This window comes from Ambystoma mexicanum, chromosome 10 (genome assembly GCF_040938575.1).
Source record: "Ambystoma mexicanum isolate Mex_15411 chromosome 10, UKY_AmexF1_1, whole genome shotgun sequence".
Lineage (NCBI taxonomy): Eukaryota > Metazoa > Chordata > Amphibia > Caudata > Ambystomatidae > Ambystoma > Ambystoma mexicanum.
Genome location: NC_090932.1, coordinates 1556082380 through 1556108365, shown reverse-complemented (window position 1 = coordinate 1556108365; position 25986 = coordinate 1556082380). Strand labels below are relative to the sequence as shown.

At 46.0% G+C, this 25986-nt stretch overlaps 1 protein-coding gene across 9 annotated transcripts in view; it reads right to left on the bottom strand.

The window, feature by feature from the left end:
- Nucleotides 1-15644, bottom strand: part of DEPDC5 (DEP domain containing 5, GATOR1 subcomplex subunit) — a 1004325-nt gene extending 988681 nt beyond the window's left edge. For all 9 annotated transcript variants that reach the window (XR_011276224.1, XM_069619835.1, XM_069619836.1 and 6 more), the window contains exon 1: nucleotides 15535-15644. The gene's annotated coding sequence lies outside the window, so the exon portion shown is untranslated. The remainder of the gene's footprint in view (nucleotides 1-15534) is intronic.
- Between the last annotated feature and the right edge of the window lie 10342 nt (nucleotides 15645-25986).

Sequence of the window (25986 nt, the reverse complement as noted above, 5' to 3'; positions counted from 1 at the left end):
TTCACATAATTATTCTCATCAATCTTCTACTTTCATTTCTCTTGGTGGGTTACCTTACAGAGAGCACATCCACAGTGCCGGCCCACTCTGTAAACGGTATCGTAGCTTTCCTTCTGAAGTTCAAACATTCATCAGCAGTTTAGCTTTTCTCACGTCTTTCATCAAACGCATTTAACAATGTTTGTTCCAGCTCTTGTTATACAAAGTTGCTGCTTACAACCTGGAGTTCAACACAGACCGTTCTTGCATCGGTCTTCCCAACTCACTGGCTGTGTTGCTCTTTCTGGCACTTCTTTGTTCTTGGAGTCAAGGACGATACCACAGCGACTGCTGCTGCTCCTCCCCGCCTTGGTCAGATACGCAGGAGTGCCTTAGGTATCTCTAGCACACAATGCAGAATTCTTTAGTCTGGTTTGCTGGCCTTAGGATTTCTGCCTCGAAGGTTTTTCTTGAAAGTAACGGCGTCTTGCCAAAAAGGTCAAGGGTAATTCCCTTCTTACGAACGCTTCTTGGTTTGCCGTCTTTCTCTCCTCCTTCACCTGCCGACTTGAAACTGCTGTACCTTTGTGTGCTTTGCCTCGCTCAGATTGTTCTGTCGTGCTCCGCCTTTTATCCATGTGGGGAAGTCTTATGGAAGTCAAGTGTGAGTGATCATCAGAAAATTGCCTTACCACAGTAGCAGGACATGTCAGCTACACTGCTCGGGTGCGAGTCTGTCTTCTCCCAGAGTAGACTATCCATGTGAAAGTACTGGGAAAAGGAAAGGGGGTGGGCGTTAAGGGTACCACATATCCTACCTGGTAGTGTGGGGTAAAGGTGTTGTAGGGGGAGGGATACCACTTCTCGCCATCCGGTGTCCCACTCCCACTCTTCAAAAACCCCTCACCTTCCCGCACTAGTCCACCCCCACGGCCTGGATCCAAAGGCGATGGCTGTACCCTGGCAACCTGAGGGAGAGATCCGGAGGGACTAGCGGGTGAGACACCTTCTGGTTTCTCCCAATGCGCAGTGTCTTTGGAGAAGGAGAGAGTGAGAAGTTGATGGTGGTGGCGTAACCACAAGGACTTCGTGGTGGACCGGCAGTCCATGAAACAATGCCGAAACCACTGTGCAGTCAAAGGCGCATGCTGTCTGGATAACCGCAGGACTGCCAATCCCTCCCGAAGGACACAGGACACAAGAGTAACCGGAGAAGCCGAGAAAGTGAAGAACACAACGCACCCCGAGCAAACGGCGGCCCTGGACACGCTGTCCCAGAGAATCCAAGGTAACGGGGAGATCAGGAGATCCGTGAGGCCTCCGGGGAATACTCGTGCCAGTCGAATCGGCGAGAGTAGAACATGTAAAGTAAGAAAGTGGAATGATGATAATGAGAGAAACCCAAATACAATAAATATTGAGAGAGAAACTAAAACTAAGAGACAAAAGCCTGGGAAGAAAGGCAGAGTGCTATATATGTCAAAAGAAAGAGGCAATAAACTAGCAGGAGAAAGAAAAGAATACCATGAATTAAGAAGAGGAGAAGCAAAACCATTTATTGGAAAAGGAAAGAGAGGCTCCTAAATGAAAGAGCATGCAATGAGTTGAAATATACCCTAGAGTTAGTACAAGACAATGAAGGGCTATGCAGGAACGAAGTAAATTATAACCACCAGGAGGGCCAATCCCAACCGGGAACCTAAGTTACGCAAAACCCATTAATACGGATAAAAGAATCCAAATTTTGAGAAGGAACAAAAGTCTAAAAAATCTTGAAAGAGTTACATGAACTGATTAAAGAAGTCACAAAAGACTATTTAAACGTCACCTATTAAGAAGAAGTTGGCAAATGAAATTTGCAAGAAGCAAAGTACAGGAGAAGGGAGTAATTCTCCAGTGTTTTTTGTTAGACTAGTGGTAGGGTCAATTAGGGTTAGATTTGGACTGTGGACTTATTCTTTGGGACATTCACAGACAACTGACAAGCACCTTAGTTTATTTGATAGGTAAGGGACACCTCATAGCAATAGGGAAAGTTAGGCCTTATTCTTATTCTTTAATAAAGTCGTCTTTGAAATGTCCTCCGTCTGTCCGTGTCCTCCTTATGACCCACCACAACCCATACAGGCTACAGTCTTGCGAGTATGGTTTCCTTGTTCACCCCCTAGTGTCCAAACACAAACACCCACTCCTGCTGCTCCTTTCCATGACCATTCAGAGTGGGGCCCTGTAATAGTAACCAGCTCAGATGTCTAGAGTTTCCACTGGTCATGTGGGAAACTCTTCCCCCATTCTGTGTAGACCACAATTGGGAATCTAACGCATTTGTCTTACTTGTACTCCCTGCCCCTTTCTGTTCACTGCTGTTGTTGCCTGTCTGTAGTTATTGCCCATCTTTTCTTGTCTGCAAGATTTCTTACACTCCTGTCTCTTGTGCACTTTTCTCCTGTCAGCTTTGACAAAATGCAAGAGCCACGTTATTCTGCTTCACCAGTAAGCGTAGGCACACGTAAGCCTAAGGTATCGTTATACCAGAAAAAGAAACTCATGCGCAAGACTACAGGCTCACTCACCATTGCCAAGAAAACTGCTGGTCTTAGAGAGACATGTATTCAACAAAATTGCCTTTGCGTGCTGCTTGTTATAGACAGTGGGCCTCATTACAAGTATGGCGGCAAGGCAACAACGGCGCCAGTATCGCTACCGGCACCGTTGCTACCGTACCGCCATACTAGGAGTTCTGCTCGCAGGTGCCCTTGCAGCCGTACCGGCACCCGCGAGCAGAACATGCTGGTAGCACCGGTACCGTTATTAATGGTACCGGTGCTGCTACCCTCGCCATTCCCATTGAGCCCTATGGGGCAGAAATGGGAATGGGGATGTACTGGGCCCGGCACCCGACAAATAGCAATTACCGGGGCCGGCTGGGCCGGAATAGCCCAGTAATTGCCCATTCGTGGGTGCCGAACCAGATGCGAGTTTGGAGGTAGCCTTGCCGGTAAAGCCTGCAAGGCTATCTCCAACCTCGTAATGAGGCCAAGTGTCTCAGTGATCCAACAATGTCAGATTACAATGACATATGCGATTATGACCCTCAGCTACAATCTACAGATGAACTGCAAGACAAGAATCACTTTTTACAAACATTACTAGCACGCCCCATAGAAAAACTCAAGCATCTTTAGTGCTGCCAATAATATGCACATCAATTCAGACCCTCAATGCTTACCTCTCTAATCCTGCATGCCACTGTGCCTTTCTCAGAACACAATACTCCCCATTTGAATGTACTCGAAACTCCTTTTACAGGCACTTCTCACACCTCAGAAGGCATGGCCCAGGAATACATAAATGGAATCCCTGTTGCCAACATTATTTGCTGTAGATCAGCTTGGCTAGCTGCACAACTGCCCCACGCTGTTAACACTTATTCAACAGGACAATACATTCGGTGCCCAGAGGTTAGTGTAACTGGTGCTGTGTACAAAAGACCAATGCAGACCATGAGAGGCCTTAACGCTTCTCCAGTATCTAGTACCTGTGATAACCCCAACGTCAGCTGTCGCATTTCAAAACCTAGCACTTCTGCTGCACCAAGGTCTGCGCTTTTAGGCCTGTAAAATATTACAGTAATGTACCAGTTACAGGAACAGCTCTTGCGCCTTAAAAAGACAAACACATGATCTCCATGATGAGTTGGTCTACTTGAATTGTAAGAATATTGCAAAGGCCCACTCTGCGCCAGACCTTATGACATTATATCCAGCACCTGACAATATCTCTTTAAATATCAAGGTCGATAAGGCCTGGAATGGTAACAAAAAAACAGATATAGACCTGAACTTGGTGTGATGGAGCAGTCTGCCACAAAGAATCACGCTGACTCCGATAGCAAGTCCAAGGGTGTTTATTAAGGTTCTTTACAAATAGGATAGCCGTATCGCAGACCTATCGGGGCTTATGATATTTGGCGCTAGGGCTGGCCCTCTCTCTCTAGGCAACCCCAGCCTTGCCCCCGCCTCCCTAAACCCAGATGTCCCTAACAGGGATGTTATTAGCACTGGGATTGTTATCCCCTGTCTTTTACTTCCTGGGCTTCACAGGTTTTCCCTAAATCATTGGCTACCTGACTCCCTAGGGATCTTCGAACTTTCCCTCTCCTGACCCGCTTGCTAGTCTCTGGGAGTTATGAATGGTGCCTTCTTCCCCCAGGTCCCACGCTCACTTCTTTCACACCCTCTCATACCTGACCCTTTGGTATACTGGTCTCTTAAGCGGTTCTCCTCCAACAGTACTACTGTCCCTCTGCTCTCACACTCTGCCCTCCTTCCTGCACCCTTAGATGTTATTACTCTCTCTATTCCAACCGCCACTCTACTATGATAACTTGACTTCCTCCTCACTACTCTCACTACTACGACTCCGCCTTGTATCCCCCCTCTAATGTTACCACTACTTCTGTGCTACCACCACTATCTCTCTCCCCTGTTCCTACTACTCTCACAAACCCTCTCCCACTACTGTCACTTGCAATACATTCAACTGGACCCCATTTGATAAGGCCTTCTGGTGGGCCTTTCAATGTTAATGTTCCTGGTGGGAGTTTCATTAATAAGGCCTCTATTTCTGGATGGTGTGTAAACCTATAGAGTCTTTGCTGCATGGGGGGGTCTTCCTTCTGCTGCTTCTCATTGCAGCTTCTCCCCGTCTGTGTTCTCCTGCGATGGGGCCGCCGCCATCATCACACATAAGGTGGGGAAGTGCAGGATTGTTTGGGGTGGGCTCCCTCTCTCCACTGACAGGGCCTGTATACAGGCCTGGTCACATTGGCATGTGCATACCAGCTCAAACTTAACACAGATCATTTGATTACAGGCCAAATTAACTCAACTATTGTATAGCTAGTGAAGAATTCACTCCTCCTGTTGGCAAAACAGCTCAAAGTGCCATTATGCAACAAAACATGTGTGATATTCTGAGTGAAGATGAAGGTGGTTCAAGAGATTGTGCGGTTCATCCTGTGGATGATGGTCATTTACTTACACATGCAGCCTTTACTGAAGTGACCACACCTGATATATTCTCTGCTTCTGGGGACACTCCTGCCAGACCATGAGCCAGACATTGAGAACTGTCTTGAACTGAACCCAGTACCAGTATGCAGTCCAGTTTTGACATTTGCCAACACCCCAGATCCATCAGTCAATCTGAACACACAAGGCTCCGAAGGACATCCACCTGAAAGCCTGCCCTGGCCAGATAATTCCTTAACCAACACGGAAGACATGAACTTGAACAAAGTTGGCCAATATCTCCTGTTAAGCGCAGTCATTTTGTTATGCTGCTCAAAGCCTTTCCTCCAGTTTACAAAAACTTTACAATTCTTTAAGGGAATCCTGCTCTACATCCCTCAAATCACTCTGTGGTGGAGATGGTTTCTAATGTATCTATTGAGTGCCTAGTGGATACTGCTTCATCAAAGAACCCTTCCAGGTACTTCATTGTTAGTGAAAATTCCTTTGTGAACAAAGATGCACTCCTGTTTCCGCTATGCAATGAAATTCCCGCCTTGCTTGACTTGTCTTCCAATTTTTAAAATAAATCACACCGCCTATCAATACTTTTGAAGGTTTGGAAGACCTCCCTAAAGCAACCAAAGCAACCAAAGCCCTGGTTCCACAGTTCAGTACTGTACCATTGCCTGTCCTACTCACCAGAACGGGCAGTGTTTAATACCAGAGACAAATAAAGATATAATTCAGTCTTATAAAGGAAGAAAATGTGTGCTGTGTGTGTATGCTAAAATCCATACCATGAGGCAAGCAGACGTTATGCTTGGCTACTTGCTATTCACACTTTTACCCGTGTTCTCTGTAACACATGTGCTCCATGTCCAAAAGACACAGGCCCAGCACAACATTTTTGCGACCAAGGTTCTGGAGAGACTTAAACCTCAATTGGGTACGAACACACGTTCAAAACAAGAAAATGAGGGTACATCAGCCAGAAGCCTTTTCAACGTCAAACAAACCCATCCAGGTTATTACAGTACCAAGAATCTTCGAAACATTAGAGGCACGCACCGCTGATGCCTATGATCTGAATGCATGAACACAGCAGTGCAGGCGGGAACAAGGGTCAGACACCTGCTTGCCTGTTACTCCATTGTTTTTATTTGCGGAGGGTAAAACAGACAGGTATACTATTTATCTGCAAGAATAAATTGGCTGTACCATTTTTGAAATGTGAAATGTGGTTATCAGTAAATTTCTCAGTATCAATAGGTGAGTTACTTGGCACTTCTAAATCTACTTATGGTTGTGTAATAAGTTGGCAAACAATAACTATCAGGATGACTTGACAAACTAGAGCTGGCTTTCAGCTTTCCACCCAAGGCTCCCAGAATATTTGTTCCCAACGAGGTTTGGGATTGGCAATCTTTTTTAACTATATCTTGGCCCACAGCCAGACTTGGAGATTAACTTGAGCATTTGCATGGGATATGGTGTGTTAACCAGCCTTATTCTCATTTAATTCTTTGCAGGAATGAAAGGGGCTAATTAGGAGCAAAGTGTATAATATTCAGTATGTGGGGTGTGAGAAACCAGAGGGTGTCTCACGTACTGATCCTCAGCAATTTTTCATCTAGGTGGCCAGGACACGGCCATCGCTGTTGGATCCAGTTCCTGGGGGTGGACCAGTGCGGGAGGATCACCTGGATGAGGGGTCCTCGGGAAGTAGGGTAGGGGCATCTGATGGTGAGACGTGGTATTACCTTTCCTTTCAAACCTCTTCCCCATCCTACTGTGCAAGACTTACTGACTTTTCAACCCCCCCTTTGCATATAGAAACAGACAAGGAAGAGATGGATCAGGAGGATAAAGAAGACTGATAGAAAACACAGTCAGACACAGACTACTTCCCTTTGACAACAGACTGTCCGAATAATGAGGCCAGGCAATATCAGGCCTCCCTTTACAACTATACACACCTGAACCTAATTACCTCTCCCAAGAAGTATAAAAGGTGGAAAACAAAGGCACACTTTATGCAAGTCGAGAATGCTGGAAGGTGCCGGGAAGCAGGAGAAAGACCAAGCAAGCGGCAGAGACCCTGGGAGACCTGGAGGAGAAGAAAACTGCCCAAACACTGGCCCTGTTACTTGAGAGGAGACTGCTGTGTGGAGAGGGTACCTCCAGAGACCCAGACAGGGGCAGCTGGGGTTGCCTGGCCGTACCCACAGCAGAACTCCTCCCCTAGGCCAGGCAGGCAAACCCAGGTCTCTAAGGGGCAGGAGAGGAGACCATGGCCTCATTTTAACATCCCCCTTTTGGCTCCTGCAGCTCCCATAATCATGGAATGCCATTTTGGGGAACTGTGAAGTGGGAGCAAAATTATCACAGTGCATTCTGGGACTGAGAATCCAAAAACATAATTGAAAACCGTGAATTTTGAGAGGAAGGTCGAGCCCGGAGGAGGGAAGTCTTCTCTGTGAACTGTAAATCTTGAGAGGGGTCCCAACCCAGCTGAGGGAGACCCTAAAGGCAAGACAAGGGAGGCGATTGCAGATGGTCACGGCAGTACCTCCCTCACATACAACGATGGAGCTTGAAAGGAGGTAAGCTGCGTTTGACCGAAAACCTTGACGAACAAAGAGAATTTGATACAGAATATCAGATGCTGCCAGTGAGTGAGAAGAGAAGCTGGTTTGATAAGTGTTTGAAGTACTCGATGAGTTTCGTGCAACCGCGAGTGAAAGACATTTCTAACCAGAGTGAAGGATGCAGGGGCTGTGGTGTGATGAGAAGCCAAATTACAACAATCTATACAGGCCCTGCAAATTCTTAAAAATCCCACTAGACCTGCAGGGCGAGTTCCTTAGTTTACATGCTCGACCTAAGAGAAATGCACTTGCCCCAAGGTGACTGGTGACAAAATATTTACCAGTGCCTTTTGTAAAAGGTCGCCATAAGCACACATCATATTTGCTGCAATGCTGTCAAGCATGCACAGTGACACCTGTATTTGCCATTTACTGCAAACAAAATATGTTTTCAGTAAATGAAAAATAAGTTTCTAACATCCCCATATTCGCCAGTATCATGCAAATGGTACTCGCCCTGCATAAAAACTACTCGCCAATGCTAGTGGGATAGTAGATTTTTCCAAGCCCTGCATAAATTACCTTATTTGCCAAAATGAGGACCACTCAAACTGTCCAATGAAAGGAAAATTAAGTACTACATAAAAACGTGCTCTTGGCGGTTGTGCCTTGCACTCCTGCTATGCTGCAATTGAGGATTAAGGATCATCCGAGCCATTTTATGCAGGTACAAAAAACTGCCACTACCCACAATAGCATGAACCCCCAAAATCTTTGTGATATGTTTGATCCGTGTGGAAAAAAGTAGCAGTGTTGAGGTACCTCGGTTCCATGGAAGACATTTAAATGGTTACTCAAATCTAAGATTCAGAACATCCATTACAGTTAGCCAGTGGCGTCTCCAGGAATCAAATTTAGGGGGGGGCAGAGGGGGCCACAGACAAAAGTAGGGGGGGCCGCCTATAAAATGGCAGTGTGTATGCTTTTCTCAAATTGACGCGGGCAAAAATAGTCCAAAGTTGCCCGGGGGGAGGTAAAAATCGTGCATTTATACAGCAAGCTATTTAGTTGGAAGCACATTCAAAATTGTAATACTTCTGATGCCAGGGCATTAATTGTAAGCAGAATGCCATGCACAGGTCAGTAGAAATGACACTAGTTTTAATATTGATCCAGGAGAACATACAGTGCACAGCTTGGGTTTGGATGTGCCAGAATATTAAAAAAAAACAGAATTAGATTAATGTCACATTATGTCAAAGTACACTTTCATGTTGATCAAATACTGCAGGGTGCTTTCAACTTAGTGACCTGTGTTGCTCAATTATATGGAGTTGCTCATGAACGTACCAACCTGCCTAAGGTAATGTTTACATTTCCCCAGGGTTCTCTTAAATATGTCAATGTTCAGCGCAATGTGCCAGCCTATCAGTTAAAGAGAATACTCAGTCACAGTCAACATAATGCCAGTTGAAACAGTGCCATGCCCAAGCATGACATGTTCTGATGTAAAGGCAGCCTAAATGCATGACATCACATGCATGTACATGCTTCGTATGTCTTCCAAACATGCATGCAATATACCATTTAACAGCATTGAGCGAAAATGTAGCCAACAAAAATGTAGTCAGGCAAAGAGTTGTGGTGAAAATACCTCTGCAGTGAAAACGTTGCCAAGCAAAAAGTAGTCAATAAATGCAGCTGTAAAGTAGTCACAATGTAGTGCTGCTAGTGTTTAGTGGTCTTGTGATGCCTAGTTTTGGGTTAGGCTAGGTGATAGGGTAAGGACAGGGTTTAGGGTAAGGATAGGGATCAAAGTTAGAGTAAAGATGTTGGGGTTTAGTTAGTTGTTAGGGTAGATTAAGTGTCAGGTTGTTATGGTATGAGTTATGGTAAAGATAGGACTAAGAGTAATGGTTTGCGTAATTGTTGAAGAAAGGGACACAGAGGTTGAAAAGGACTGGTGATGTTGGCGTAGGATAGCGGTTAGGATAAACCTAGTGGTTAGAGTAAAGTGAGCATTAGGGTAAGTGTTAGAGTTGCAGTTAGGGTAAGGATAGCATTACAGCAAGGGCTTGGGTTAGTTCAAAGTCTATGTACTTTGTGGTGAGCTGGTGGTGGGGTTGGAGATAGGATCACTGTTCATTTGATTTGATTTTGCATTGAGAGATATGCAAATAAAATGCTCTAGCGCGTCAAAGGGTTAGCGTTCTGTAAGAGTTCGGGGTAGAATAAGGGTTGTAATTAGAGTTAGTGAGAGGTTTACGAAATGAACTAGGTTGATTGTGGAGTGTTCGTTAGAGATTTGGGTCATATTTAGGGTCACACCCTTAGACTTTTGTGTATTTAAAAAACTTTTTGGCGCTTTTATTGCTGGAAACAATGTCACACTTTGCATTGCTTGTATTGAATGACTACATTTTTTTAAACTACTTTTTGCTGACTACATTGTCACATGGTCCTGGGGATATGTTCACAAAGAACCTGCTTAACGTGTAATTTCCAGTGCCCACAACTGTAGTCGTTTGCTCCAGTGATATAAGCGTCTATACACACTGCAGCTCCACCTTTTACTGCAGCGCCCCCTTTTAAGTTTGCTGAGACCCACGGTTATAGTGGTACCCATGTGTGAAAAACAAATTGCCATTTTTCTGTAATTGTAATGTACACATTTATGATGCAGAGTCATTCTCTTGTAATACACTGTTTCGATATATATTGGTAGTACCTGACTGATTTGTATATGGCTGAACCATTTTTGCAATGGCACAGGAGAGCCAAAAAAACTGGTGTGGAAGGTTGCCCAGAGCAATGCCAGTGTTCAGGATGATTCAAAACCTTCCACCCATCACTTTTTTGGTTTCAATTTGTCTCCCTATATGAAAGAGGGTCTGGCCAGACGTGGGTCCTTTGCTTGCTGTGCCATAGGAAACTAAGCTGCACCTCATTGAGGAGGACCGAAAAGGCCGAAACATTTCTGGGGTTGCTTGTGTTTTCGTGTAGAGGGGACCTGGCCTAGCAGGTCGGACAGGGCTGCTCCCATTGGTGGCAGTACCTGACTGATTTGCATATGGCCAGACCCCTTTTGCAATGGCGCAGACGGGCGAAAAAAGGGTGCTGTTGAAGGTTGCCCAGAGCAATGCCAGTTGTTTAGATTAATTCAAAATCTTCCACCCATCACTTTTTTGGTTTCCGTTTTATTGGTATCCAGTACAAATATTGTCAGGCAAAATGTTGCGAGGGAGTGACATTTACTCAGATTAAATTTGCACACTGACTAAAATCAAACCCTTATCAGCAAATATTCTAGGACTGGAGTTTAGAATAGTAAATAATACCAGGCGTATAATATTTGGGGACATTGTTTTATGGTTCAGGAAAAAAAGTCGACATTTTGCAGGAGACATTTTCACATTATGGTCTAGTGAACTCCCAGACAACTAAAGCACTTTAGAGACCATGAGATTGGCAGTTAGGTTCTACAAAAATGTCGAATGGCACAATGCTGCGGAAAGAGACTTTCAAACTCTAGAGCTGTTATTAGACTGACAATGCTGCATCCTGGTTAAATGACTATCAAAGCCCAAACCTGTTGTTATTTGTTTTCCAACGTGATATACTAGGAAAAAAAGTGTCTAAGCCCAGAATTCCTCTTTGTTTACCACCATTGAACACTTGCAAAAAATGTCACAGCCCAGAATTGCCCTGTTTTTGGAATGTTGCATTCTGGGAAAGAGTCGTAAGACCAGAGAGTCTCTGTTTCTCAAGGTTGCATGCTGGAAAAGAGTGGCAGAGCCCAGGACTGATCTATGTTTAACAACATTGCATGCTGGGTAAGCAAGCTTCAGAGCCTAGAGTTGTCCTTTGGTCAACAACGCTGCATAATGGGAAAGAGAGTCTCCATACCCAGAATAGTTGTGTGTAGAAGAGCACTGCACGTTGTCGAAAGAACGTCTTAAGTCAGCCCCACAAGCAAAGTTAACTGTCACACATATGAAATTGCACCTAAGGAAAATTACTCTTACAACATTCAGAAAACATCAGAATGCTGTGTTTACAGTACTCAATACGATTACAGACTTGACTCTTAGACAAGAAACTACCTAAAAAACCGGAAGAACCGGCTGTAAAAGGGAATAAAGTTAGGTATAACATTTCAATTGACTAGTCCTTCCTTCATTCTCGTTAATTCTGGTATAAGGAGTGTCATTTTCGAATTGGGTAACAATAAACATGTGTCTGTCGTGCCAGTTTACCGCTCCTAAAACATGCCTGCTATGTTAAAACATCAATACTGCAGATATAATGCTCTCTCAACCCCACCATGAACAGTGGTCAAAAACACATGTTGCGGTAATATTCTTGCAGGGAGTTAGTCCATAGAAATATGTGTCACAATGTTCATGAACCTGTCTGTATGTTGAAATGAGTTAAACTCCAAGGTTTGAAGCTGGTTACATCGATTTCAAACAAAAGAGAGAGCATCCCAGCTAGGGAGGGCACAAGGGGGGACACAGGATTTCAGAGGGAGGCCTGGGCACCCCCTCGCCCCACCCTGGTGACGCCACTGCTGTTAGCTGAATGAAAGTTAGTGCCCACTGTACCTTGTCAATGTTCTCCAAGAGTGTTATTAGGTGTTACTCTTAATATATTTCTGTTACACATTTAAGATCCAATTCTTGCTATTAAGGTTACACAAATTAGACTAGTGGAAACAGTTTTAGGATAATATCATGAAATATTCTCCAAAGGGATGAAATCTAAAACAAGGAGAGGGATCTCTAGGGGCAAGTGATCCAGTGTTACATTTATATCACACTATGAAGTCGAAAAAAGACGTGGCACGAATATTACATGGAAACCAGACAATGTAAAAGTAGACCCTCAAAACGACTACACAGTAATGTTATAAAATTAAATGAAACAAGAGACACCTAGAATACAGGGTGGGGAGCCTTATATTTGTATTTCCTTGGAGAAAGAATATTGTTTGAATAAAACCACTGCACATAGGATTAATCACCGCGGTATTATCCCATGCCTAGGTGCGTTACAATTTAGAGAAATGTGGGGGTGAGAATATTAACCAGCAGGGAGGTGGACAATGGCAGCAAAAACTCTATTCTAATCCGAGCCCACCGAGCAGGGGCAGGCACAATAAAATTAGAGGACATTATACAATGTGGCCAGGATTTTCAAAACGGGTATTTCTGAAGTGCAATGACGAAGGGGTTGGTGGAAAAGAGATCCTAAAATCGAGTCCAAGTACAGTAGAGTAGGAACTCCAGAACGAAGAACCAGAGAAATGCATAACCGAACGTTAAAAAACACATCTATACAAAAGAAAGTACAAGCAGGCATTAGTATGAGGAAAGGAATGAAACCAGTGCTTTAAGTGGGATAAGAAATTGAAGGGGGAGGGAAGGCGGACTCGGCTGGGGGCGTGGCTTGTTCGAAGGGCGTGGCCTAACACTTGAAGGCGTGGCCTAATGAAGGGCATGTTAAAATGAACAGGGGTGGTCTTGTCTACATAACGAGGCGCATACCGCAACACTGCTGGTACAACCAAAATGTGTGGTCCTGGGCAAATCATTTATTTGCACTGTGTCTTATCTGCAGCACTTAAAGTCCTGGTGTAGTAAATAGTGACAGAATGTGATATAATGCTACAATATACAGTAGCGCCTCCACCATTTGAGATTATTGTGCGAGTCCACTCTTGTGAATGCAGAAATTCGAAGAACTAGAATGCAAAGTTAAGGAATCAAAGAATCCAGTAGTTGCTCATCATTTCATACCTGAAATGGGACAGGTTGCGTTTTTGAGTAATCATAACCAGTTTTTCAGAATGTTTTTTTTTTTATTTCAGAAAGTCAAAAACCTAAACAAATCTAGCTAGGTCCCAAGGGTAGAACGGCCAGCCAATCCTGAACCTCTGTCCTATGGAGGCCATAAGCCAATCCAGACATGCATGAGCCTCAGTAGCTGTTATGAGTGAAGCACAGCCAGGAGCTCTGGGCACCGCCAGCTAAGGGCCACATCTAAGCATAGCCGTGCCACCCAAGGCATCTTTCCATCCAACACTTTTTGGTGTTGTTCATTTACCGAGTCCCCTTAAGTGGGCCAAAAAGGGATCCCCTGCTCTTTTTGCATACTGAACCGAGCTGTACTTCACTGACGAGGCACCACACAGTCCAAATATGTCAGGGGTCCCTTGTATTCCCTTACAGAGTGGGGCATGAACTTGCATTTAGGATGGATAAGTCCCGGCAGTGGCAGGACAAAGACTGATTTGCGTTTGGTTGGTACCCTTGAGCAATAGTCCCGATTGACTTAAAATTCTGGAATCGAAGGTATCCCGAGGAATTGCCAGTAGCTATGATTAATGAACAGCTTTCCATCCACCAGGGTAAGCCGAGACCTCGATTCAAGCAAGGCTGAAACATGTCTGGGGTTGCACTTAGGATTGAAAGGATGTGTTCTTCAAATACTGTCTGCAAAAACATCAGGACCTCAAGGTGTGTTTCCATAATGTTCGATCGAAGTAACTTATAGAGTATAATGCTCACACTTTACACTTTTGAGATATGGTATCACTAGAATAAAGTTTTTTTTTGCAGGTTGAATTTTAGAAACCTTCTGTGTTTTATCAGCTGTTTTCAAATCCCAATCAGTAGTGGTTCGACAATACTGTGCGCACTTGGTGGCACTATTGGTCTGCCTGGCAGGTTACTCAATGACAGGCTTTCCGTGAAGTGAAGGCTTTCAGAAGCCAATGTCGCCATGGAGTTAATGGTTCAAACATTAACCCCCTTTTTTCTACACTCCTGTTGTGCCTGTTACAGTGCATGGCTGAAACGGAAATCTTACTCTCAGCTGTAAAAAGCACAACAGGGAGTGGAGACAAAAGGGTGTTAACAGTGTGGATGCTGTGCGTTGCCTGAGCTGTGACTAACACAAGTGCCAGCCAGCCAGAGCGTCCACAAACTAGTTTGAGCTAAACTGTGACTGCCCTGCACTTCTCTGTCAGTCACAGCTGCCTGTCTTAATGACGGCTGGCTCATCTCTCGTCGCGGCTGCTGCTGTGGCGGGACAATGACCCGCCGTGAAGTGGTGGGACCAGGGGGGCCCGGCAGGGCCCTGGCTCAGCCTCACTTTTTCTGGGCCCCGGCAGGCACCGGCCCACTTAAAGCAAATGAAACCCAAAATGCGGGAGCAGATGCTTTAGTAAAAAAAAAACAGAGAGCTGGCTGGGGGGCACTGGAGTATGGACCCTTGGATTTGGGGGTGGGGGAGGCTCAACCAGCTGAGTCAGCAGCAGGATTCTTGCAAGGGAGAGTTGATGCTCTAAAACGAGGACAGGGCACCAACATGGTTGATTCAGATCTGCTATTGGGTGCCTAAAAGGGGCCTCGTGGTCCTTTAGATTGTGTGAGTGGGGATGGGATGGATGGTTGGGTGCAGCAATAAGAAGCTGGGGGCATGTAAAACTCGTGATGGAGCTTTTGAATTTGGCGAGTAACCATCGAACGAGGGATGTCGGGGGTTTCCTGGAATAGGGTAGGATGGTGGGTATGATAAACTCTGACGTGGATGGGGAGTGTCCGTAAAATGAGAACCGAACTCTCGAACTGGGTACAGAGCTGGATTGGAAGGCAGTAGTTCTATAATGGGGTCAGGTGCTCGGCGAAGCCTCTGGGCGAGAGAGTGCAAGAGGAGAAAAGGTGATACAGCACTAGAATTCTTGTAGCGTAACATCTGCAGATGGAGGACAAAAAGCCCAATGTGGGTGCACAGCAGCAAAGCAAACTGTTACCCCCTAAACTGCAGATCGATAAGATATCTAGACGAGGTACATAGTTACGTGGCAAGGGGCAGGTAAAACGTGGCAAGCGGAAGGTAAAGGTAGTGAATCCCGGGGAACAGGAATCTAGTATAAATGTCAAACTCACCACTCGTTCACACTGCAGCCACTGACAATAATCATCTGCTGACACTTCCATCGAATCACGTGATCAGGGCATGTGTGAACACAGAAGAAGGACAAACATGTGAGCTTTTGAGCAACAGTAGTGTGTAGTTCCGATCTCAGAAACGGACCATAGTAACGCCCCGCCCACCGCTCTTCACGTGACTTTCGGCACGTTGCGTTCCCTATCAGGCATGTAAAGTCTGATCGACGTCTTCTAGTCGCTCGTCGTGAGCGGGAACCTGGAAGGTACCAGCGGCCAGGGTGGAAGCACAACCGGAAGGTGTGGGCGCCTTGGCTGAGATTTGAATTGGCGGTTTTATTCGGTATACCGTGAAAGCTGCATGCTGCAAGCGCAGCGGGAATGTACGCGCTCTTTGGCTTAGTTTTAAATTGGGATTGCCCTTGAGATACCCATCGCGAATGTTTATTTATTTATTTATTGTTTACTTGTTAGGCGCATTTACAGCAAACACATTCTGTTTCAAAGCGGCAACAGGGAAGGAACTGTAGTAATGTCTCTTGTTAGTCACACTGGACACACAGACCAGCTGTGGAGACTTAAGTTATTTCCAGGTAGGCTTTATTTTACATATGTACAAACTGTACATTGTTCCAGTTACTCTTGTTATAATTACAGGACGCGTGGACATTGACAGGGACATAGGAAGGTATAAACATCACTCATAAAGGAGCAGACCCACTGGCCATCCATCCAACCCAGCTCAGGCCCCCAACTGACACTCACAGAACATTCACACACAGATCCACCCAACATTCTCCTGAGCTGCATTCATGCACCAACATTCTACAGCAAGCATCTAGGCCAGTGGCAAGACAATACAACATTACAACATCTCCCTTTCATACCAGACTCATCACACACAACATCTCCCTTCCATAACAGACTCACCACAACATCTCCCCATCACCAAAACATCTAACCAAACAATCACCTTCCATTTGGATCTGCCACATCCAAACACAGAGCCTGCCACACTCTGGCACCAACCCTACACAGCCAAGGATAACAATCATACATTCAGGTGGGGAAAAAACAGGGGGGGATCACGCATTTGCCCCACCACGGACCCGGTGTCACCACAAACATGACACCCTGGGGAAGCATAGTCCAAGTCCAACCAACTAACGCACAACAAGAGGTGTTGCCATGACAGGTCAACAATTGCAGGGGGCTACTTAGATCACTCCTCTTCCTCTTACACCCTCACATCACATCCAACTACAAATCGCTCCCACTTGACTCCCTCATACATCCCACAGAATCACCAACACGCAGAAAGAAAAAACAAAACCACCACAACCAACAATCGAACTGCAACTATAAAAGGGGAACATAAGCACACGTCACTTATCACCAATATCATCCAAACCAGACACTACCAGAATCACACACACAAACGACATGTAACAAATGATGTGCTCCTGGTAGCACTAATGCATTGAACAACTTAACTTTGACCTGTAGGGAAACAATAGTTAACATTCTAATAACTAAACCTATTAACTAGAGTGCACTCTATATACATTGTATTTACAACCGCTGGCCAGTTCAACCCCAATTGGTTGATATAACTTTACTTTTAAATTTCCACTAAATATTCCACTGTACTCGAACCATAGCAACCTTAATGATGGTTGACCATTAACTTTGACAAATACTACCCCAATAAATATTATTATAACTGTAAGGCGCAACCCTTACCCGGTTGGCCACCACTGTACCTCATACTTGAGTGTACATATCACATATGTACCTCATAAGTGAGTGTGAATTTCATCACATATACTGGCAAATACCTACAACTTTGAACACATCACATAAATATATGACACTTTAGATTACCCTGTACTTCGGCCATGAACAGCAACACATGAGTCATGGTCGGGATGAGACACTTCACAATTAGGGCCACAACACCAGACAAACGTCACAAGACAATGGCCCAGTACTATTACAGGATATCCTTACCGTTCACTTAGCAATACCTTACATACATAGGTCATCACTAAACCCACTAACTTTTCCAAGATCCTTAACCTTAAACTCCAAACTACAAACATAAAATGATGCATGTGTTTAAAACACCTGAAATAACTTCTTGCATACGCACAAAAACTTTTCTTTTTGATTAAACTTTGCCTAATTATCTTTAAATAAATCCTTTCTCAATTAAGTTCTTATACCAAAGAAAAAAAATTGCATTCAACATAAAAGTTCTAACTATCAGCATGTGTTGGCTTGATCAGGGCCACACCATTATAAAACTAAATTCAAAAACACAAAAAGAAGCAAAAAAATAAGTAACCCATAATATAGCATTCCTGTAGCATTATCATCATCACAAATCATCAATGTCTTGTATTCATCAAGATGTGCGTTGCATTCCTTTACCAAAAATTCCTGATGTCCGTTTGTTTCCTTTTTTTAAAAAATATTAGATGCATCTCCTTTAAAAACACTTACGATTCCAGTGAAACATAATACATTTTCAAGTGTCATTTTATGTGGTCACACAACATGGAGAAATCTTTAAATCCAGAAACAGAGATACTTCATTACACGTTCCTTGTTACACGTGGGCTGACTACTTTCAAATGCTCCTTGAGCAACACAAACCTTAAGTTGTACCGAGGCAGTCTTAGTTCAAACGCGTAATGCTTTACAATGCATGAAAACATTAGCAGCATCCCATATAGGGACGATTATTTCCTCATCTCCATAACTTCCTGATTGTATGATGGGTCACGTTGCGTAATAATGTCATTCACCGTTAGAAATCATATTTGCAGGGATACACATTTCCAGAGCAACGTCATTTTTTTTTTTCAAATCACTTCCATTTCCTGGAACGTCATCACGTTGTTGCCACGTACAACAACCTTTCTTCTAACGTTCTGGTCTCCACATACAGAGAAAAGTCCTTTGCGCACAGTGAGCACATAAATCACTACGTTCTTTGCTTGGCTACACTGGATGAGCATTCCACAACGTCATCATTTGTTTTCAGTAAACCGGGAGGTAGGATCACGCTGGGCCTGGACACCACTTCCAATCAAGCCAGCCCAGCACCATCAGTTATCAAATATAAACCCCCCCCACACGGCTCTAGAGCGGCAACGCTGCTCCCAGTCTTGATGCATGGCATGCTTCACATTTCTAGCCGCACAATAATAACATCGCTGCCGCAGCGCGCAGGGCATTTTACTCTTCCATTTTTTTTTTTTTTTTTAATACTGGCAACTTGGAGGACTTATACAACAGGGAGCACCCCCTTCCTGTCAAGAGTAACATCTTAATAGCATTGCTGCACGTCACTGCACCCTTATTATTTTATTCAAACTCCCAACTATTGTTTGATACTTTCCACCTGCCAAATCGCCAGTTACTTTCAAACAGCAGGCACTATTGCATCTTGTTTGGGGATCTCTGGGGCATTATCATTTTTGGGGACCTCCCTCCCAGAGTCCAGTCCAAAGTCATTTTTAATTCTTTTTGCTGGGCCGGATGGTCATATTAAAGGCTTTGGGGGAACGGTGGGTCATTTTAACGCTGCTTCCCCCCCACAGCACTCCTTACTGTACATTTCATGTTGCTGCAGCTCCTCTGTAAGCACGTTGACCAGTCAATTTCTCCATGTCCTCTTAATTTTCTGGTTTTCCTCGTCGCCATTTGTAGTAATGTCTCTTGTTAGTCACACTGGACACACAGACCAGCTGTGGAGACTTAAGTTATTTCCAGGTAGGCTTTATTTTACATATGTACAAACTGTACATTGTTCCAGTTACTCTTGTTATAATTACAGGACGCGTGGACATTGACAGGGACATAGGAAGGTATAAACATCACTCATAAAGGAGCAGACCCACTGGCCATCCATCCAACCCAGCTCAGGCCCCCAACTGACACTCACAGAACATTCACACACAGATCCACCCAACATTCTCCTGAGCTGCATTCATGCACCAACATTCTACAGCAAGCATCTAGGCCAGTGGCAAGACAATACAACATTACAACATCTCCCTTTCATACCAGACTCATCACACACAACATCTCCCTTCCATAACAGACTCACCACAACAGGAACATGGGATCAGGGTTGGCCCTAGGATTTGCAGGGCCAAGTGCTTCAAATTTAGTGCTGTGCCCCTTAATTTGCTTTTGATAATGTTAGGGCGCAAGTGGGCACCATGTCAGGTGACCCAACGCACTGTAGTTAATGAAAGGGGAGGCCTTCCTGCCTAATGGCAGGCCCTCCCAGTTGAGCACCATCAACACTTCGACTCCTTTATTGAATGGCCCAGAGCTACCAGCCCCGAGCCTATAACAACTGGTGACGAGGTTGGGATCCCTGTGTGCCGTCCAGAGCGGGAGCTACGGCACAATTGATCCCTCCGGACACGCCACGGGTGGCCTCTGCTTTCCCCTACGCCCAGCTGTACTGCGGAAGGCAGTGCGCTGGGCGGGCCTTTCAGCAACAAGGCCCCTGCTGGCCCTCGTATACATCTGGGTGAGTGTGCCTTGAGCGCGGCGCCACATGGGGAAGCATCCACAGCACGCCAGGGCCCCGGGCTAAAAAATAAATTAGAAAAAAAATGTGTTCATCGGAACAAGAGACTGCAGTAGACACTGTTTTTGTATTTTATTGTTTATATAGCGCTTTAATCCAAAGGACTTTACAGTTTAACAACAAGAAACATCAAACATAGTGTCACAGAGTTCCCCACTTCTCAGGTTAGACCGATCCTTGCTGGACTCCGTGGGCGGTGTCTTCTTGCGGACAGACCTGGACTTGAAAAATGCTGAGCGACGTCTCTTCCGACTCCAGCGTGCGTTTAAGATTCCAGGATGCAGCAATCCGGGGATCCGTGAAACGAAGAAAACGTGCTGATGGCGCACGAGTCCAGGAAGCAAGAGGAAAAGGGAAAGGGGCAAGGAATGGAAGTAGAAAAGCTAGGAACCAGGAAAGCAATACTGCGAACTACAGAGCACACGTCTGATCGCTACTTGGCAATAGCATTGGGGTGTGGTCTATTAGTAGAATACGTTACGTCCAACGTATAGACCGCGGAAGGCGTGTCACGCTGGACGGCCATGTTGGGAGTGTCAGGGAATGCAAGGCCCGTTGCGATAAGGACCAGGAAGAACAAAAGGGGCGCGTCCTGTGGGTCATGACACATAGGACATAGAAGCAATACAAATATCCATGAATCAAACCAGAAACCAGCTGTGTGCTGCAGAAGGGCCGGGGGAGGCCCATAGAGTCGCATGAGAACAAGAGACCCTGGGGGCGTGACCAGCAGCATCACTGGGTTACCAGACATTTCATCGAAAAAAAATGGTCGACAAGACATTTGGTCGAAACCATTTGGTCGAAAGACAAATGGTCGAATGTTTTATTTTTTTTTTCACTTTTTTTTTTTTTGGGGGGTCTCCCCAACCCCCTTTTTTCCCTAAACTAAAACCTAAAAAAAATATATATATAAATAAAAAAAAATTGACCATTTGGTTTTCGACCAAATGTCTTTCGACAAAATGTCTTTCGCTGATGTGGCTGCTTCTCTGATGACCTCCGTAAGAAGCCAGTGATCGCAATAACTTTATGCAATTCCCTGGTGCGGATCGGTCGCTGAAAGCCGAGGCGACCGGAAAGGTTGGAGCATCAGCAGCTCCTAGAGGATGTCACAAGAGGATGCGCTTTCCCTTAGGCCCACATACATGGCGCAGTGGGAAATGGACCTAGGACACCCACTAGAGGACCAAACCTGGGTAGATATATGGTCCAGAACACACTCCTACTCATTTTGCATCACAAACTGAGAATGTGTCTACAAACTGCTCCTTCGCTGGTACTACCCGCCAGTGCACCTGCATCAGTTCCAAAGATCCTTCACACCCCAGTGCTGGCGTAAATGCGGGCAGCCCGGCTCGTACTTTTTCATATGTGCTTGTCCTGCCCCTTGGTATAAACCTTCTGGAATCAATGCATCTCCGCCATAGAAGATATCACTCATGTCACAATCCCCAGGGAGCCGGAAGTAATTTTGCTGGGTGCTCTGGCACCAGGGTCCTACCCAAGAACGGGGAAAGCCACTAAGCTCCTTACACAACTATTACTAGCATGGGGGATCACGATTGCCCGCACTTGGAAAACCCCGGAGGGCCCCTTAATAGCTCTATGGTGGATCAAACTCTGGGACATCTTAGTGGCATAGAAGGTCACGGTGGCTAAAGCGGGCCTTCTGCATAGGTTTACTAACATCTGGGGTGTATCACAACGGATGGGTAACCCCTAAACCATGGAACTGGGAAACAACAAAATAGCACGAGAAAACCCCGGAAGGGGAAAGAAGTTCACATGGAAAAGTACTATATTAGTCAGAGTACTCAATTGTAAAAACTAGAGGCAAAGAAGAGGAGGAAGCTCAGACATAAATATTCACATTTTAATTTTTAATTTATTATCATAGTAAAATCGCATGATATATAAACATCTAAACATCAATGAAAAGGAAGAATTAATTTATGTATAAAATTGTTGTCAAATCTCATGCCTCGAAATATTCAGACACAATTAAACTACCACAGTTCATAACCTTGTATTGATCGATCAATACAAGGTTATGAACTGTGGTAGTTTAATTGTGTCTGAATATTTCGAGGCATGAGATTTGACAACAATTTTATACATAAATTAATTCTTCCTTTTCATTGATGTTTAGATGTTTATATATCATGCGATTTTACTATGATAATAAATTAAAAATTAAAATGTGAATATTTATGTCTGAGCTTCCTCCTCTTCTTTGCCTCTAGTTTTTACAATTGAGTACTCTGACTAATATAGTACTTTTCCATGTGAACTTCTTTCCCCTTCCGGGGTTTTCTCGTGCTATTTTACTAACATCTGGGCCCCGTTTATAGGATATGATTAGAACTCTCCAGCCCAGACCTGCAAGCCACGATCCGCCCGATTTGCTTTAGAAGACATCATTGAACAGGTAGCGAATGGCCCCGGACTGGTGGACCAGTAAAGGACATGAACAAATGGGGCGAAGGAGAGAACTGTACATAGGGGCGGGGTGTGGGGGCTGGGAATAAGGGATCACTCAGCCATAATCAACTTCTGAGCTGCAATGTTTTATACGCTTTGTACTGATGCATTCTCTCCAATGTCGCAACCGATTTAAAATAAAATTGTTTAAAAAAAATAACAAGAGACCTGCAGTATGCACTGTGCGCAGAAAAGGGCAGGGGGAGGCCCAAAGACTCTTGCATAAGGCCTGACATGAAGTAGGCCCTGCACCTCAGAACAACCACGTGCATAGCAAGTCGGAGGACACGCAGTTGGGAAGGGAGTGCCAGCAGCGCTGCACCTTCATCATCCCAAGCGGCCCTGCCAGGGTGCTTGTGCTGCCGGGGGGGCTTAACTCAGAAACACTGCTGAGCTGTGCAACCACAGAAGACCTTGGGCTGGTGCACTTCGCCTTCGTGGTTTACCACCAAGACATAGATGGCCTGCTGGCATATTTTCCAGGACTAGTTGAGGGAGTAGGCTGCCTCAAAGTACAGGAGGTATGGTTACACGTGGACCCCACGATCCAACCAGTGGCACTACGGCACCAGCGCGTCCCATTCCACATGCGACAGAAGGTGGAAGTGGAGATTGTCAAGTTGGAAAAAGCTGGTATCCCTGGTATTGAGAAAGTGGAAGGGCCCACGCCATGGGTATCCCCAATTGTCGTGGCGTCCAAACCCAAGTGTCTAGCTGAGATGAGGATTTGCGTGTGCACGCAAACACTTGTGTACGAGCCCGATATAAATAAAATATCATTTCATTTCATATGCGGCTGCCCAACCGGGTAATCAGGAGGGAAATTCATTCCACGCTCAACGACATCCTGGCTGACTTGTGAGGGGCAGAGCTGTTCTCAATGTTGGATCTCAAGGCCGGGTACCACCAGGTTACCCTACACGGCAATCACACATTTTCCTCACACATTGGCCTGTTTCGGTACCACCGGCTGAGCTTTGGAATGTCATCAGCGGCAGAGGTCTTCCAGCACACAATAAGGGGAGTGTTGGCAGGCCTCCATGGCGTCCTCAACGTGAGTGACGACGTACTGGTATAATCGGTATCACCCAAGGAGCACTTGGCGAGGCTCATGGCAGTGCTGGAGAGGCTGTCCCAGCTGGGACTTAACCTAAACCGGAGAAAGTGCAAATTCATGGCGCCCCGAGTTGAGTTCTTTGGCTTAATTGTTCACGATGGCAGACTACTGTCATCTGACCCTAAGAAGGTAGAAAATATCAAGGCAGCACCCGCCCCAACATCACCGTCAGAGATCTAAAGTTATCTGGGGATGGTCAACGTCTGCGGGAGGTTCATCCCGAACCTCGCCACCATCACTGAGCCACTGATGAAGAAGGACCAGGACTGGAACGGAGGCAGGGCGGAACAAATGCATTCAACACCACTAAAGATGTCCTCACCGCATACACCACAATGGCGTAATTTGACCCTACAAAAGAGTCAGAGGTAATGGTGGACGCGAGCCCAGTAGGGCTAGGGGCCATCCTCCACCCGGTGTCTGAATCAGGGGTGCGACAGTCAATTGCCTTTGCGAACAAGGCACTCAGATACGCAGCACAGGTATTAACAGATTGAGAGGGAGGCGCTGGCCGTCTTGTGGGGGTGCAGGAACTTCCACATATACATCTACGGCACCCTGTCACCGTGGTCACGGATCACAAACCACTGGTCCCCATCCTAGGCGGGACTGTGCACATGCCCCCAGTCAGGCTCGAACGCTGGCTCCTTCGGCTGCAAGAATAGGATGTGAACCTGACCGACTGACCATTTGTTGCAACACCTGAGAGGGCTGGTGGGTGGGGGGGGAGACACCCGCTGCCGATGGCACCGGGGCCACAGTGGCAATGGTCAGGTAGGCAGCAATCCCCAGGTCGATGTCCGTGTCTGAAGTTGCGGAAGTGACCCGACAAGACTCAGGGCTGCAAGAACTGACTGTACAGCTACGGTCCGGACAGTGAAAGACTTCCTAAGCGTCATGCAAACCCGGATGCCGGAAGCACAAGCATTTCTTCGGTGGCTATGGAACGTCAGGAACAAACTCACAGTGGGGCTGCTCAGGGGGACGCAACTGGTAATCCCCATACACCTTCAGAAGTTAGTGATCAAACTCACCCACGTTGGACACAAAGGAATCACCAAGACGGTGGCGAGGTTCCGCAAGAAAGTGTGGCTCCCGGTGATGGAAAGGAACGTGGAGGAAATGGTTGTGACGTGTATCTAGTGCCAGGCGCGCTAGACCCCTGGCCAAAGGGCCACCCATCGCATCCCCAACACGGGCCAACGTTCTGTGGAAAGCCCTCAGCATGGACTTTGGCACCGTCCTGCAGTCTCAACACTTCTTAGTGCTGTTGGATGAATTTTCGAGGTATCCGGTGGTGCAGTTTGTGGACTCCACAGCAGCCAGAGCAGTCCTACCAATAGTGAAGGAGACGTTCGCCACTTTTGGGCTCCCGGAATCACTGAGGTCCGACAATGAATCCCCATTCCAGAGCGAGGAGCTGGCCACATTCCTGATGGCGTATGGCATAGAACACCACCGAATTACGCCTTGCTGGCCACGAGCCAATGGCGTCATCGAGCGGTTCATGCAAACTCTCAACAAAGCATTCAGCATTGCCCTGGAGAGGGGCCAGGCACTGGAGCCTGCCCTCACAGAGTTCCTAATGGCTTACCTCACAACGCCACACTCGACAACAGCTGTGTCCCCAGCCGAAGCACTGTTCTGATGCAAAGTCAAGTCAACGATCCCAGAGCACGAGGCTCGGTTGCAGGGCATAGGAGAACACACCAGGGTGAGAGAACTACACGACCAATCGAACAACCAAGAGGCAGTTCGCCGTGACCTAGTGGACCAACCCCTGTAAGTCAGTGATCAGGTGCTGGCTAGGGCCAGGAACCCCACGCAAGAGCTCTGCCTTTCTCATGATCTAGTCCCCTGGACGGTGGTGGCCCGCCAAGGAACAATGGTCACGGCAACCTGCAAGGGCTCGTCCCTCACAAGGAACTGCAGATGGTTTTGTTGCATCAGGGACACACCGACAAGGGGTAATCCTCAGAACGGGGAAGGCCAGGCCCCGGCCGGCGACCCCAAGAAAGAATGTGTCATGCCCCGACCCCTTGTGCGGCGACAACAGCGTAGGGGCACCCTTATACCACCTGGAAAATCCCCTGGCGTCTTGGTCAACGCCGAAAGTACGATGGTCCTGTTCGGACTACTACTTCCAGCATTCCGCGTTAGTAGTTGAATCAGACACTATGGTCACATGAGGAGCACAGAACGTCTTCCCGCGTCCGTACGCGAGTAGTCTATTTATTGC